We start from the raw sequence: 16545 nt of genomic DNA on the forward strand, positions 1-16545 counted from the left end.
GTCATGTGACGCCCCGGTGTCCGCCATTTTGAACGTCAAGCTACATACTAACGCTGCAGACAGAGAGGGAGAACCAGCTTGGAAAAAAAACGTGTTACAGACACCTAGAATAGATTAATTTGTCAGTAAGCACTCTATAAATAACCATGGTGTTTGCTTGTTGTGCTGTGGGCTGCCACAACAGACAGGGAGAGCGTGCAGGACGCTCCTTTTACCAGTTTCTAGTGATGGGAATTTCGGCTCTTTTTTGGGAGCCGGCTCTTTTGGCTCTTCTTACTATAAGGAGCCGGCTCTTTCGGCTCCCAAACGGCTCCTGAGATTTTATTTTTGATTTAATTGCTGCAATTAACTAGTTAATTAATTACATTATTATTTATATTTTATCAATAGGATGTTTTCCATTTTATTTTTTAGTTTTTGTAGCCATTGTAAAGCTTTGTAAAGTATAGCAGTGTAACAATGTTCTAGCTATAGAAATAAAACTTGCTTACCAATTAATAAATTATTTTCTCACAAACATAATGCAAAACCTACGGAGCCATAGAGGGGACTAATATCTCGTGCACACGCCTTATAAGTCGTTCCCACGCTTTGTTTTTTTATTCACCATGTCCCCTCTACGGCTCCGTACAAAACTGTTTTATTACCAATATAGAATACGCAGCTGATTTTCCCCTCCTCAGGTGCCTCACAGACTCCTCTCCCCTGCGCTCCACAGCTTTAAGCATTACACCAATTTTCGTATTTTCGCAGCTGTGAATGACATCAACCCCCCCAACCAAAAAAAGTAGGTGTACACCATGCTACTTTTTTTCCTTTGAATGGTAATAGACAACACAAAGACACAATCGGACAGCAACTTTTTGTGAAAGTCTCTCTGTCTCTGAGGCACCTAAGGACAAAAAACTAATTCGGCTCCCCAACTCGGCTCCCACCGAAGAGCCGGCTCCCGTCGTTCACTTCAAAGAGCCGGCTCTTTGAACCGGATCGTTCGCGACCGACACATCACTACCGGTTTCCTACTGACCCAGACAAGAGGGCCAAATGGATTGCAGCTGTGAAGAGACAGGATTGGGAGCCAACAGAGTACTCCAGACTTTGCAGTGATCATTTCATTTCAGGTTAGTTTATCAGTTAACGCAATTTTGATAAAATATATAGCAAAAAGTAAATGGGTCAGTGTTTGTTAGACCGAATCCCATTTAACCCCTTGGACCAACCCCTTGGCCCTTCCCCTCCATTTTGCGCATTCACGTGAAGGGGTAGGGGTATCCCAATACCAGTTAACGCGGAGGGGTAGGGGAAGGGGTAGGGCTTCTGTACCCCTCCAAACGGAGATTTTCCTGGAGCTGACTCCGAACGAAGGGGTTTGAGTGATTTCCCACAATGCCATGCGGATTTCAGCGAGATTTCATGCGGATTTCAGAAAGATGGCGGTTCCCGCGGCGAAAGATTGTCATAAATGTATTTTCTCCATTATTTACGTGTTTTAAGTTGTTATCCAGAGGAAACACGCCGCTTGATTCGCTTTCGAGCTGAGAATGAGCAGCGATTTCTGAAATCCAAGCTGCTGCTAAAAAGCTTTGGGAGTGAGTATTGTTTTCGGTTGCTTGACTGCGTACGTTTTGTTCTGTTATTCTCGCTTTTATCGTTTACATGAGTGTTCTGACACCTCATTCTGTCGGATGTGGTGCACGAAGCGCCAAAGATATCCCATTCAGTGGTGTTAGTTAACAAATCACACCCTGCCAGCAGAGATTTCTGCTTCTGGCTCTGACTGTAGCGGCTGGTCGCAGCCAATGACGCATTTGGTCGCGTTTTGCTAACGTAAACGCTGACGGAGGTACGCGATGACGTATGCGATCGTTGAAGGGCTATCCCAATACGTAAGGGTTGAATTTCAAGCCCTATCCCTTGTAGCTCAGTTTCAAGGGGAAGGGGGAGGGGAAGGGGTAGGGGTAGGGGTAGAAATTAGAATTGGGATTGGGCCTTAACCCATCTGAGCAGTGAAACAAGGCAGTGTTAATTTGTCTAGGGTTGCATGTAGCAGACATCAGACATAAAACGCAATAACAGAGGCTAGAAAGAAACGGGACACAGAAATAAATAAACAGGGCTCCATACCAAGGCTGGGTACAGTGTTTGTGATAAAAGACAGATCCAATTTAACACGAATCACAGCTTGCTTACTTGTTAAAATGTGCAGAGGTCTCCACCATCTCATACCGCCTTGCACTGAAGGACTTAAGCGTGCCGTCCAAAATGGCTGCGTCACGTGACTTGGTCACGTGGGTGAAATACCTCAATACTTTCCATGTTACAGCCAGTTTTACTGGAGGAGGGGGGTGTCAATTTTGTTCAAACTTTTTTTTGTCAAAGTTCACAAGCCCACAGCTCAAGAACTAAACCATGTAGGAGGCTCAAATTTTGCATGCTGGTACATAAATAGGAATAGTATGTAGCAAAACTGTCATTTTGGGTCTGGATGATCCTGCATGGTCACAGCACTCCCTCAAAGATGATCAAAATTTTATTGGAGTTTTTGGCTGTGCTCTGTTTAGGCCTTCAGAAGACACATTTTTACCCAACATAGGCTCTTGATTTTTTTTTTCCCTTATTGAGAGAAGTAGAAACACACTCAAAAAAAGCAGTAAACAGAAAGGAAACTCTATCAGTGTTTGAACAGAAGACCTCACAAGTCTGACAAATCATTTTGGATGTCATTTTCAGAGCACCGTAACACCTTGTGGGAATGTGCGCAGATTTTTTAAATATATTTTTCTTTATTCTCCAGGATCCCTTCTTTTTAAAAACACCAATTTGGCTTGTCTTACTCGAATCTTTCTTTTTTATTTTCCACCCTGAACATGGGCAAAATGCACCATTGAGAGCAATATGTTTTCTATAACATTAATGTAAAGAGTAAATAACCAAAGGCCAATTTTGCCCTGACATGGTCACCTGAGAGCGCCTGTGCAGGGGTGGAGGGATCCTTTGCAATGATTTTAGGGGCACCTGTGGTTACTCTCAATTGGTAAAAAATCTGCGCACATTCCCACAAGGTGTTACGGTGCTCTGAAAATGACATCCAAAATGATTTGTCAGACTTGTGAGGGCTTCTGTTCAAACACTGATAGAGTTTCCTTTCTGTTTATTGCTTTTTTTTTTTTGAGTGTTTCTACTTCTCTCAATAAGGGAAAAAAAATCAAGAGCCTATGTTGGGTAAAAATATGTCTTCTGAAGGCCTAAAGAGAGCACAGCCAAAAACTCCAATAAAATTTTGATTATCTTTGAGGGAGTGCTGTGACCATGCAGGATCATCCAGACCCAAAATGACAGTTTTGCTACATACTATTCCTATTTACGTACCAGCATGCAAAATTTGAGCCTCCTACATGGTTTAGTTCTTGAGCTGTGGGCTTGTGAACTTTGACAAAAAAAAGTCTGAACAAAATTGACACCCCCCTCCTCCAGTAAAACTGGCTGTAACATGGAAAGTATACATCTTACATTCAAATAAATTTACAGTGTTTCTCCTAGGTAACATTTTAGCCTGGGAAATCCCATGCTGCTTTGCACAATCGTTCCGATCTGAAAAGACAGCATGGAAACTATGGTCTAAAGCAGGGGTTTTCAAAGTGTGGGAGAGTCAGCCCCCCCTCGGAGAGCAAATAAACAACAGCGCCCCCCCTTACAATTTTTGTTGTTGCTATACTTAATGTTCCATTCGTATTTTTAAAAAATGGTTGTTGTACACATTTTAATTTTTTTTCTTTTTCACATTTTAAACATCTGTGCTTTTTAAAACATCTTTTTTTTACACATTTTAAACATCTCATAGCATCGTTAGCTAGCACCTCTTGGCAGACAACACACTGTGGCAGTGGAGCATCTTCAGATCCAGTCCATGAAAATCCAAACTTTAAATAATCGTGGTCATACTTCCTTCTTTTTCCAGTCCCCCCAGGATTCCGCGGGCCTTTTTTGTGATTGTTGCGGGCTAAAATGTCTGATGTTGCCGGGGTTTTCCAAAAAAAATTGCGATGAAAGTCGCAGTGTTTTTTAGGTTTTTGTTGCGATTACATTGCGGGAGGAAGTGAAAGTTGCGAGAAATTGTTGCGATTTTCTCTTTTTGTGATTAAAATTGAGTGATATGTTAAATATTAAGTTATTACTGAAAAACTATTGATTAAAAAACAAAGACACTGAGAAATGGTCCTATAAACAACTTTACCAATATAAAAGATTACCAGGATTACAAAAATGCAGAAAAATAGGCTTTACTTATCCAAATGCACCTGTTGGTTCAAAAGTTAAAGTGCAGAGAACCTCACAGCACAACATGAAGTTACCTTAAAATATAATATAAATGTCTCAGCTTTCATGTAAGAAAAAAAAACCTATTAATACTAGTACTGTGTGCAGGCAGTCTCTCCTGAAGACTAAATTAAACAATAATTATAAACTAATAAAATAAATGGCTCAGGCTTCAGAGAAGAAAAAAAACAATTTGAACAGAATCTCACAGTATGATGCTGAAGCTGCCTAAACGATGGAAAATAAAATACCATTTTGGCAAAAATGTTGGCATCCATTACTTTCTTGTATTAAGTAAAAAAAAAAATAAAGTGCACACAGTGCTTCACTGTAAACATCACACACTTTCAGTAACAGAATTTAAGCCTATATAAACACTGACTCGCACATCATGCAATGTTGCCAGATACTGCTGACGTTTTCCAGCCCAAAATATGTTCAAAACCCGCCAAAATGCACTTAAAACCAATCTGGCAACACTGCGCGCATGCTGCTTCTTTTGAACGTATACACGGAAGTAAGGCGGAAGGTAGTTTGTCGACGTCACCTCAGGACGACGCCAACGATTGGTCAAATTTGCGGGAAAGTTGCGGTGATTGGATATAATTGTAACACCGCCCTGAATTCGCGGGGATTGGTTGAATTTGCGCTGAAGTTGCAAATCGCAACATCCTGGAGGCTCTGGGTTTTTTTGCTTGGGCCAAACTCTGTCTCCTCACTCACTGTAGCTTTAGGTACTAAAAATCGATCCATTTTGTCTCTGGTAAAGGCTCCTCACGTTGCGCCCCCCCTGAAGAACTCTGGCGCCCCCCAGGGGGGGCGCGCCCCACACTTTGAAAAGCCCTGGTCTAAAGGCTCGCCTGAGTTAGGGAGCCAATCAGAGAGTGGGGAGGGGTGGAAAGACGGTGACGCGTACTACTCGACAAACGGAAGCTTGTAGTTTATTTGGGACTGTTTACGGATCACATTTAACATGGCGGCGAGCGATACGAACCAAACTTTCGATCAAGCTTTGTCTTGCACAAACGGCAGTAATCGTTCGGTGCCATTGTTTTCCTATTTTTGTTTTGCCTTCTCTTTCTCCTTCCTTCTCTTCTTCGCCTCTTCGTCGCTCTAACTACGTCACCGGGTACAACTGCCATGATTGGTCATGGGCTACGTATACGCCAAATGATAGACATTGGCAACGTCCAATAAACGGCCGTTGACAATCGTAAACCACACCTCCCCTACGAGAAATTCAATAGGCGGATTCCAGACCATATTTCACTTGTGATATGGTCTGGTGTTAACCAGACTAAGGTAACATGGGTACATCTGGCGATTTTTTTTTTTTTTTCCCAGAATTTTTTTTTTTTTTGAGGGCGGCACGGTGGTGTAGTGGTTAGCGCTGTCGCCTCACAGCAAGAAGGTCCGGGTTCGAGCCCCGTGGCCGGCGAGGGCCTTTCTGTGCGGAGCTTGCATGTTCTCCCCGTGTCCGCGTGGGTTTCCTCCGGGTGCTCCGGTTTCCCCCACAGTCCAAAGACATGCAGGTTAGGTTAACTGGTGACTCTAAATTGACCGTAGGTGTGAATGGTTGTCTGTGTCTCTGTGTCAGCCCTGTGATGACCTGGCGACTTGTCCAGGGTGTACCCCACCTTTCGCCCGTAGTCAGCTGGGATAGGCTCCAGCTTGCCTGCGACCCTGTAGAACAGGATAAAGCGGCTAGAGATGATGAGATGAGAATTTTTTTGAGACCCAAGTGCACGGGCCCCGGTTGAATTGACGTGGAATGACCCAGCAATGAACATAGCGTGTCGCTTACTTCTCTGGGTGGAGTCTTGCCAAACGACAATTGAAGTTCAAGGTTGTCCCCGTCGTCTCCTCTATAGTTATCCCCCACCCAAACAAAGTTTGGCAGGGGATATAGAAGTGGGGTCTGGCCATCCGGTCACGTTTTCATTTCCAGGCCATATCTTTAAAACTACTGAAGATATCTTCATGAAACTTTGTATACATATCAATCAACATGTGAGCTGCTGGTTTTTGCTATTTTGGATTTTTTTGGGGGGAAAAAAAAGTATTTTTCAAATTTTTACATAAATAGGTTTCGACTTAGTTTCTAAGAGCAATGTTTGTTTCCAGAGCATTTATCCAAAACTGTTCATGATACGGATTTGAAACTTCGTATACATGTTAACAAGATGATGTAGATGTGCGTTTTCATACTAAGAAATTTGAGAAATTTTAGTCTTCGGGGAAGGTTTTGTTTCCGGAGCAGAACTTGAAAACTATGAGTGGTATGGTCTTGAAAGTTGGTATACAGTATGTGTTGATTAAGTAATGTATATGTGCCTTTTTTTAACAATCTTTATTTAGTTTTCATAGTTATCAATACAAGACAATCTCGTCAATAGTATTGGGAAAAAATAACCCAAAAGACAATAACAAAAGATATAAACAAACAAACAAAAACAGAGCCTGTGTGAGATTTGTATTAGTAAATGTTACTGACATCTGATTAATCATGTCTTCCCTTATATGTCAACCATTTCCCACATCTTTTTATTAGTGCTGTCAAAAATGTCACGTTATTAACGCGTTAACTTGACTCAATTTTAACGGCGATAATTTTTTTTATCGCGAGATTAACGCTCTGTGACATGATGTAGGTTTTTCATAAGCTTTTGAAACTGCCAGGAACTTGGAACAGAGACTTTGCATAGCAGCTAGACTGTAATGCCACGCCCCGCACCGCACCGCCCAGCCAGAGTCCTCTGACGCCCCCCCCCCCCCCCCCCCCCCCCCCAAAAGAATCAGCGCGCGCTAGTAGAGATGGGATTTATGGCTCTTTGATGGGATCCGCATCTTTGTGATCCGTTCTTTGAAAAGAGCCGTTCAAAAGACTGGCTCATTTGGCTCTTTTTAAATATTTATTCAGTTTTAAGAAGACAGCGTCTAAAGAAGCCAGATCCCTCTGAACTGTAAACTCAATGCTATCCCAGAAATCCTTCCTGTAATATGCAAATTTGGCCGCCTCTGATTGGACAGCGCGACGCATCAACAGGCAGAAAGTGTAAAAGTACAAAATGTGTTAAGTGAGCTGAAACAGTAAAGATCAGATTCAATGCAATATTTATCAACGAACAACTTAAAGTTAATATAATAGTGTACTTTATATTATAATCAAGCATGTCAAGCCTACCGTCACTGTGTAACCTGTCTCACTTCACTCATGGTTCTTTTGCTAGCCCCGGTGCTCAGCTTAGGTTTCACTTTGCAGTGGCTGTGTCAAGACGTGTTATGCTTTGCAATAAAAAAAACATTGGCACAAAGCAAGCCCATTCACTTTTTTATGCTGATAAGAGAATCACAATGGTTTTTCATGTGACAAAAATGTGCGATTAAATTGCGATTAATCGCGAGTTAACTATGACAGTCGCGACATTAATCGCGATTAAATATTTTAATCGCTTGACAGCACTACTTTTTATATAAACAACATCTTTCATTTTCAACTTGTATGTGAGATGCTTCATCACCAATATATCATCTATGATTGTCATCCACTGTTTGTAACTTGGAGTGTGTCAGACTTAAGCCAATTCTTAGTAATAGTCTTCTTCCCAGCCACCAAAAGAATCCTGACCAAATACTGGTCACTTTCATGCACCGTGCCCTCCAAATGACCTAGGTACAAAACAAGACAGGATTTAGGTATCATGTATCCCAAAACATCACAGGTATATGTGCCTTTTGATACTAAGAAATGTGAGAAATTTATATTTTTAGTTCACCTGGACCAAAGGTACGGTGGGTTTATGCCATGGGCTGCTGAGGTCAGTGTAAAGACGTAGGGTTAGTTTCCCGCAGCAGAACTTGAAAAATGTGACAATGTTTTGAAACTTGGCATATAGTTTAATAAGTGATGTGCCTTTTGATGCTAGAAAATTTGACAAATGCGTCTTGTTGCAGTTCTACAGGTTTTTGTTGAGTGGCAGCTTATTGGAGCAGGGCGTGTATTATATCCAATACAGTATTTCCATGTGTACTGAAATGAACGTGGTAGTTACACAAGTAAAACACCTTTAAAGGTCTGATGACACGAACATGACTCTATGCAATTTCTTAAATAAACTATACAACATGGCAAACATGTTAGATTTCTGTTATAATTACGTGAAAAGAAGCTGTTGTTACGCGAATATCCAACTTTTAATTGCACAGCGCAAGAAAACCGGGTCCGTGGCTCGCGGCCATGTTGTGACGTCAGCGGGAGAACACGCTGCGGTTCACTGTCTGTTCTACTCAATGGAAATGGCACATGAAAACACCGGTGAACTCTCTAGTGCTAGCTCTTCCTCTTCTGGGAGTCTAGAATTGTGTTGATCTCTTCCGAATAGAATCTATGATAGCCTACCCTCTTTACCCTTTGCCTCTCGTTGCTAGGCGGCAGTTACATGAAAGCCGCAAGCTTTCACAAGCAAATACATGACTGATATCACGCCGACTTTATGATTACATTTATGATTATCATGTAGAATCTATAGCTCTACGTACCTTTATCTTATGTCGTTTCACAACACATGTTCTGACAGGAGGACTGTCTTTGGATCCGGCATAGCTACTAGTAGACCCCCTCCGGAATACTGGCAGTGTTGCCAGATTGGGAGGAATCCCGCCAGTTGGGCGGTTTCAAGTGCATTTTGGTGGGTTTTGAACATATTTTGGGCTGGAAAACTTCAGCAGTATCTGGCAACAGATACTGCTGACGTTTTCCAGTCCAAAATATGTTCAAAACCCACCAAAATGCACTTGAAACCGCTCAACTGGGCGGGAAACCTCCCAATCTGGCAACAGTGTGTAGGCACTGCTGATGGTAGTAACACACGTTTGTGCTGAACTGAACACCCAAGAGATTCTTTTAAGCTGGGAAGGGTGTCAAAACAATCCAAATCGAAGTGTTCAGAGCACAGGACGGATGTTGGTGAGGGCTCCCACTTGTCACGAGTGCGCCTGACTTGCTTCACCCACTTCGCATGCAGCTCGGGATCTCTGGGAAACTTGAATAAACTTACCCCATCCTTGTAGGTTTTGGAGCAAAAGCCGGCAACACAACGCAAAGGCATAATAACTTATATATAAAATAATAATGTATAATAATAATACTAATAATGACAAACTGAACACCTGTCGCATCAACAACAAACTGGTAAGTTAGGAGGAAGGTTCTTTCGCTGACGTCATATAGCTCCTCCTCCTCTTTCGTCTCCTGGGTGCTGCAGCCCCGTCAAATTTGCCCAAATAGCCGCGTTTTTTATCATAACTTGTAAAATAGGCGCCTTCGTGAATTAATATATGGATCATCGGGAATTACTTTTTATGTTATAAAACATCGCCAAAGATGTCAAAAACGTGTCATCAGCACTTTAATGCTTAACAGAAATGAACCAATTTCCTTGCATTGGAATGAATTTATGAACTCTGGCTATGACTGAATTAACACTAATTTGAAAATGTAAGCATAACTGTTTGCATGATAGAGTTTTATCACATAATGGAGTGGTTCTCTGCTGGATAAAGCCAATGGATGGAAACTCCCAACAAATCTGGTGGCAGAGCAGGGGATACAGATGATCTTCTTGTTCTTCTACATATGGAACACATAGCAGTGCATTTTTGTTTTTTTTTCACCACTGCATGAGAAGTCTGTATAAGCAAAGCAGACAATCCTAGGGGCGTTCTCTCCAGGCATTTTAGCGCCATTAACGTTAGTTTGTTCCTGAATATGACGTATGAACAGGTGAATGTGCGTTCTCTTTCACAAAATGAATGTAGATATAAATATCTTATGCCATGTTACAAAAAATAAAGAAGAAATCCGAGTCCTCGTCTCCAATGCAGTTAATGCACGAGTCTTTAAAATTGGGGCACGAGTCGGACTCGAGTCCTACAAGCCTGAATCAGACCGACTTGATTCCTTTTCTCCAATGGGGCTTTTGTGACCTGAGAGAGGCAGAGCAGTTCTTTATCATCATGCACATCTGCAGAAATGCTCTTAAACAGCAGCGAGAATTACTCTATTATTTATTTTTTTATTTTTTTAGTGCTGTCAAAGTTAACTCAATAATAACGCGTTAACGCGATCTCAATTTAACGCGATTAAAAAAAAATAGTGCCGTTAACGCAAATTCTAATTTGGCCCTGCGAGTCACCCGTAGTTCCTGTTGAGGCTTGTCGCGCGCTGCTTCAATAAGAGTACGTGTGAGTGATGGAGAAAGGCATAGACATATATAAACATCCTCGCCGTCATATTGGATGGGGCAAAGTGGAGATTCTTCAACCGTCTAATAAAGATGCCTCATTCATGTGCTGCGTTTAACTGTACCAACAGGTTTACCGTCCAAACGAGATCACATGGGATTACCTTTCACAGGTGAGACTGGAAAAATACTTTTCAGTACTGTTCCTTCAGTCTTCAGTTTCCCAGCTCATCTCCACCGGGTAGGTGTAGAGTTATAAGCAGTGAGAATTAGATAATACAGTGCCACACTATGATGAACATTTTTGAACGTATGATGAATGTTTTTATTTTTGTTATGTTTTTTTCTTCTTTTATGGCAAATACTTCTCTTCAAAAGAAACTAATGAAGAGTAAAATAAAACATTTTTTTTTATTTTCACAGTGATATGCACTTTATTTTTCATCCCTTGGTTTTCTCATCTAATATGGAAGTTATGGATGTCAGTGGCTGTGACAAGACGTGTTATGCTCTGCAATAAAAAAAAAAAAACATCGGTACAAAGCAAGCCCATTCACTTTTTTATGCTGATAAGAGAATTACAATGGTTTTTCATGTGACAAAAATGTGCGATTAAATTGCGATTAATCGCGAGTTAACTATGACAGTTGCGACATTAATCGCGATTAAATATTTTAATCGCTTGACAGCACTAATTTTTTTTTTTAATGATATGTTTGGTATTGAAAGTACAGTAGCCCAGCGAGCAGCACTTTCAATTTTCCATTGACGTAATCCCAGATAATTGTGTAAAATGAAAGGAGGAAAAAAAATCAGAAAAAGACTTTGGCTAAGTTGAGCTGTGAAACCAGGCCGTGTGTTGCTGCACCTCCAGCATCTGTTCTGTGGCTTACGCTCATGATCTCAGCAAGGTCTTCTCCAACAAAGGGGCTCGAAATTGTTGCATCAGGTGTGAAGAAAAAAATCTCGGAATAGAGCGCATGCATGAAATTTAATGCAAGGCAGGAAATCAGAAGATTAATTATGCATGCCAGTATAAATATGTGTACAGAATGTAAAGGCTGTATAGCAGACTGGAGTATTAGAGAGCATGACAGCAGAGGGATGTCATGGTAGACTATTCATGAAAATGTTCCAGCAATAACACACTAACAGTAGTAACACACACAGTGCGCAGGAATTTCCACCCTGTTTTTGTTGTTGTAATGAACAATAGGCACTTTTGAACCAAACGGTTCTAAGGACTTATCGTCACTCTCCGACATAAACCATGTTATTACAATCTGTTACTTTTTTTCATTATTCTATCTCCCTTCTTTTAAAGCCGTCTATCTTTTTGTCATTTTTTTTTCCCCCAGGTAATAATGAACAGATTAATGAACCTGGCTTTTTGAGTCACGTTGATCCGATTGGGTTGGACAGGAACTGGAAGACGGATTATGTTCATGAGTCGCTGAGTAAAAATATAGTTAAAGTAAATGTAGGACAGCCTGGGTGAAATCTGAAAACTATATGACTTTCATGACTGAAATGTATGTTTTTCTTTTGTATACCATACACTACCGTTCAAAAGTTTGGGATCACTTTGAAATGTCCTTATTTTTGAAAGAAAAGCACTGTTCTTTTCAATGAAGATCACTTTAAACTAATCAGAAATCCACTCTATACATTGCTAATGTGGTAAATGACTATTCTAGCTGCAAATGTCTGGTTTTTGGTGCAATATCTACATACTGTAGGTGTATAGCAGTGGCGGCTGGTAGTCTTTCAAACGGGAGGCTGGTCGGTTACGATATTTCCAGATTTTAAAAGAAAAAACACATCAATTTTGCCCATACTCTTGCCTCTGATCTGGCTGATTGTTGGCAGGGTCACAAACTGTGAAATAACAGGTTCTTTTGGCCCATTAGCCTACTGTCCAATATACATGATGGTGGTGTTGGGGTGGGTATATTTTAACATTTTATATTTTAAAATTGTGGCATGTTGTTTAAAAATTGACCCCGGCTGTGTTTTTGTTTAAAAATGTTTTCCAAATTGTAGCTGTGTTTAATTCATATCCAGAAAAATATATATTCCAATATAATATACTCAGCATAAACATTTTAAATAGATTCTATATTTTTGGTCCATCCATGACATATTACTAAAGTAGCCTATTTACTGTTGTTGATGTGGGTCACTTGCTGTTAGCCAATTCACTTTCTCGTACCAGGAGAGCTGAAAGGAACGAGTATTATTCCCTACCTTTTTCACCAAGTCAATTTGAGGCGTTGGTCTACCCTGCTTTTGAATTTTTTCCTCGAAAGGAAGACTGGCAAATGGCTTCGCCAAAATTAAATCAGCAATGTTTGGCATCCGTGTGCAGCTTTCTTGCTAGCTGACTAGCCCCCTCAAGTTCAAGTTCAGTCACTCAAATAAACGACATTTCTGGAACTAAGATAGCAAACTTGACAACACTATATTTACACTTTATTTACAATGAAAATATATACAAACTAAAAAAGCTGGTAGAAACCGTATGTAATGAATGAAATTGAAATGTAAGCTGATCTCTTACAATACACCACAGCACTCGCGAATCCGCATGGGACTGAACTGATGTTGCCAGATACTGCTGACATTATCCAGCCCAAAATATGTTCAAAACCTGCCAAAATGCACTTAAAACTGCCCAATATGGCAACACTGTGCTGCCTGTCTATAGTTGAAACGAGCTGTCAATCAAAGAAAATATCCGGCCGCTTTCACCAATCACCAGTCTCCTCGCGGAAACTGCCATGTCCCTCCCATGTGAGGCTTGGAGTCCGTGGGCGGGCATTTTCACAGTATTTGTCCAATAACTGTCTTGCATTTTGAGATTGAAAAGCGCATAGCTCCCAAATGCCGTTGAAGTCCATTGAGGCTGGGAGTCCGTGAGACTCCGTGGGCGGGCATTTTCGCAGTATTTGTCCAATAATCGTCTTGCATTTTGAGATTGACAAGCACATAGCTCCCAATCCACTGAGGCTGGGCTGCATCGCGCTGTCACGAGGGGGAAAAACTCACGCACACATTAGGCGAACAGGGGAAAGTTATAAGGGAATGATTTCGCACTGTAGTTGGGTTGAGCACATATATTTCTATGATTCTGGATCTGAAATAGCAATGTTATAAGGTCGGTTATAACATAAGCCTAGCGCAATTCATCCTACACGATGTTCGTCATTTTTAGAGGAGGCTGAGCCTCCCTCGTTGTCTTAGAGCAATCGCCCGTGCTGTATAGAGGCCCATTTCCAGCAACTCTCACTCCAGTGTTCTAATGGTACAATGTGTTTGCTCATTGCCTCAGAAGGCTAATGGATGATTAGAAAACCCTTGTACAATCATGTTAGCACAGCTGAAAACAGTTTCGCTCTTTAGAGAAGCTATAAAACTGACCTTCCTTTGAGCAGATTGAGTTTCTGGAGCATCACATTTGTGGGGTCGATTAAATGCTCAAAATGGCCAGAAAAATGTCTTGACTATATTTTCTATTCATTTTACAACTTATGGTGGTAAATAAAAGTGTGACTTTTCATGGAAAGCACAAAATTGTCTGGGTGACCCCAAACTTTTGAACGGTAGTGTATGGCCAAAACTATGTGGACATCTGCCCATGACACCCATGTGTTGGTCTTCCCCAGACTGTTGAGACAAAGATTTAAACTCGCAGTTGTACAGAATGCCTTTCTGTACTCGAGCATTATAGTTACGCTTCACTGGAACTAAGAGGCCCAAACATGTTCCAGTCTGAGAATGCTCCTGTGCACAAAGCGAGCTCCATGAAGACATTTGCCAAGGTTCGAGTGGAAGAACTTGAGTGTTCTGAACAGAGCCCTGACCTCAACCCCACCGAACACCTTTGGGATGATGTTGCGCTGACTGCACCACAGGTCTCCTTTCCGAACATCACTACCTGATCTCATGAATGCTCTTGTGACTGAATGAACAAATCCCCACATCAATGTTCATGTTCCAAAATATAACCTAAAGTCTTCCCGGAAGCCTGGAGGTTATTATAACAGCAAAGGCAGACTGTATCTAGAGTGAGTTGTGTTCAACAAGCACATATGATGGTGGTGATCCACCCTATGGACCACAACCAGAAGTAAAGTTACAGTATTTTAAATTCCCATTCCAGCTGTGGCACAGGTGCATTACGTATATTTTGATAGCCAGTATCTGATTTATAAACAGTAGTGATCAGATTTACATCCATTTCACTATGGCATATATAACAAACCGGGGGTACAGGGTTGTATAGGAGGGGTAGTACCTCTAGAGGGCTGGGCTCGTTACACTCCTTTGGGAGTGGCTCATCCTCCTATTGGTCCCCACCAGCACCTAGTTCTCACCTATGGGTCCTAGAAGCTGCTTGCATGCGGCAATGGCTTTGACGGGCCAGCTAAACTAGGGGAGGGTAGCCAACGGGTCTGAATCTCGGTGAGTTAGGGATATGCCTACCCTAGCATGCGAAGACTGTTCTGGCGGACTAGGCGGATGAGATCAATGGTGAGATCCAACAGCCAGGAAGGCGGTGCTGCAGGGCTCTGTGGAGAGCTCAGGCACTCAAGACGTCACGGCCATCCACTGCAGCCAGGGAAGCCTCCAGTCATGACGGTTCCTCATACCACTGGACCCCGACTTCTGAGGCTGCGAGAGTGGCTCTGCCCCAGTGTAACGGCCTTTCCACTTTTAAAAACGTTCCCGCACAGGTCCTTTGCACAAAAGAATTGGACTCCACAGCCACCTGCGAGTCCACAACGGATGAGCTGTGCAAGCTGTCATCGTCAAAACCGATGGACTGCCAAGGATATAATAAACGAACAATTTGATCAATACCCGACATTCACTATGCGAGGAAAGCACACTAGCAACTGTTTTACACCGGTGTTTGTTAAACTGACTCTCTTTACCCAGAGTGATCTTTGCAGGGACGTACTCTAGGAAAGATCAAAAAGTAAATAACAGTTCCACAATGTTTTGGTGAAATATACGTCTGGTTCCTTACATGTATCGAGGGACCATATTCACCTAAATATGTTTCATGTAATAGCTATCCAAGAGAAGAAGCTGCCTTTGTCACATGCACAGTGAAATTCCTCCTCTGCATTTAACCCATCTGAAGCAGTGAACACACGCATGCACACACAAGTGAGCAATGAGCGCACGTGCATACCCAGAGCAGTGGGCAGCCGTGCTACAGCACCTGGGGAGCAGTTGGGGGTACGGTGCCTTGCTCAAGGGCACTTCAGCCATGATACAGAGGGAGGGGAAAGTGGTTTTCATCATTCACCCAACTCTCCTCCTCACGTTTTTCCTGCCGGTCCCGGGAATCAAACTGGTGAACCCTTGGCCCCAAGGCTGCTTCTCTGCCCCCAGAGAGTTGATCAAGTGAGTGTTCAGTGCATATTTGAAGCAGCTTTTTGCTCATTGTGGATGTTTTTTTTTTTTTGCAGGAATTGAGACGGGTACCATAATAACTGGCTGTATTGCTCTGTATTGTGAACACCTTCATATTACAACATGGATCACAATACTGTGCAAATCCAGTTATAAGTATTAGTGTGTGTGTTTATACTACTGAGGACCAAATGTCCCACAAGGATAGTAAAATCTGACAATTTCGACCTTGTAGGGACATTTGGATGGTATTAAAGTGTGCACGCGCATGTGCCTGGTAAGACCAGATCACAAGAGGTGTTGCACGCGCGCGCACACACACACACACACACACACACACACACACACACACACAGAGAAGCTGCTTTTCTGTTGTCTCCTAAATCAATCTGTAACTGTAGTTTCTTTAATCTATATGATCTATAATCTATAAAAAATGTGATTTTTTTTTTTGGGGGGGGGAATAAAAATACTTCTCCCAGAGAGAAACAGGGTCAGAAAAAAAAACAGAAAGGGAGCGAGAGGGAGAGAACGAACAAAGACAATGAAGGGAGGGAGACCT

The 16545-nt window shown here is 41.9% G+C and overlaps 1 protein-coding gene across 6 annotated transcripts in view; it reads left to right on the forward strand.

Moving 5' to 3' along the window:
- rab27b (RAB27B, member RAS oncogene family) overlaps positions 1-16545 on the forward strand; it is a 174643-nt gene that overhangs the window by 128653 nt on the left and 29445 nt on the right. The window lies entirely within an intron of this gene.

This window comes from Neoarius graeffei, chromosome 12 (assembly GCF_027579695.1).
Source record: "Neoarius graeffei isolate fNeoGra1 chromosome 12, fNeoGra1.pri, whole genome shotgun sequence".
In the NCBI taxonomy this organism is placed as follows: domain Eukaryota; kingdom Metazoa; phylum Chordata; class Actinopteri; order Siluriformes; family Ariidae; genus Neoarius; species Neoarius graeffei.